Genomic DNA, 1,077 nt, shown 5'->3' with positions numbered 1-1,077 from the left:
CCCTGAAATTTCTGGCTAAGCACAGGCTACGACACCCTGTATTGTTATGGTTTTAGCACAGTACCGCGCTTGCTATGAAAACTGTGCGGAGTCGAGTTTAATGAGAATTTAAATTTAATTACTAATGATTATATAGACAGCACCTCTTTATATTCGTTGCATATGCACGAAAATCGAGATTTTATAGGTCTTTCAAAATTCAGAGGCGCATGCAAAAAGTCAGAGAGTTTCGCCTCTTAGATTCGGTGTCATTAGGTGAACAAGTTGTCCGTCTGGTGTTGTCCGGACTAAGAGATTCTGTTCAAGGAGCTTAGAACTATGTACTGTAAACTCCTCTTGATTCTGTTAGCTTAGAACTACTGTAAACTCCTCTTGAGTCTGTTAGCTTAGAACTATGTACTGTAAACTCCTCTTGGGTCTGTTAGCTTAGAACTACTGTAAACTCCTCTTGATTCTGTTAGCTTAGAACTACTGTAAACTCCTCTTGATTCTACTAGCTTAGAACTACTGTAAACTCCTCTTGAGTCTTTGATTCCCTGTAAAGACTTCTCTGTTGACACCCACCTCTTGGCGCTCATATGACTTTATGCAGTTGCGAGCGCCGTAAAACCCTCTACTATTTAAAAAAAAAAACAACTCTCTGACTCAAGTGTCTTTAGGCCAAATTCAAAGGGGGAAATATATATATACTGACATGTTCTTACTTTAAAATTAGTTTCATTTTGGCTTTACATTTCTTCTTCTTCTCAGTTGTGGTACAGGGAAACTACTCTCCACACAAACGCCCGACTTTCTGAACGGAGCAGACGTAAGGGAAGTAATGTAGTAATAATAATAATAATAGATAACATTTGTATAGCGCATATCCCCACTCAACAGCAAGCTCTATGCGCTTTACACTATATTATATTACACTAGACCATAGAACACTCCGAAACATTCTCAGCTTCCCGGGAAGCATACAGTGCAAGCAGCTGATTAAGCGCACAAACACTAACAAACCGACAAGATCTTTCGCTGTCTATAGCCGGGTACCCATTCCCACCTGGGTGAAGTGAGGAAAATTTGTGTAAAGTG

This window comes from Aplysia californica, unplaced genomic scaffold (assembly GCF_000002075.1).
Source record: "Aplysia californica isolate F4 #8 unplaced genomic scaffold, AplCal3.0 scaffold01233, whole genome shotgun sequence".
In the NCBI taxonomy this organism is placed as follows: Eukaryota; Metazoa; Mollusca; class Gastropoda; order Aplysiida; family Aplysiidae; genus Aplysia; species Aplysia californica.
This window is presented reverse-complemented; position numbering follows the sequence as displayed.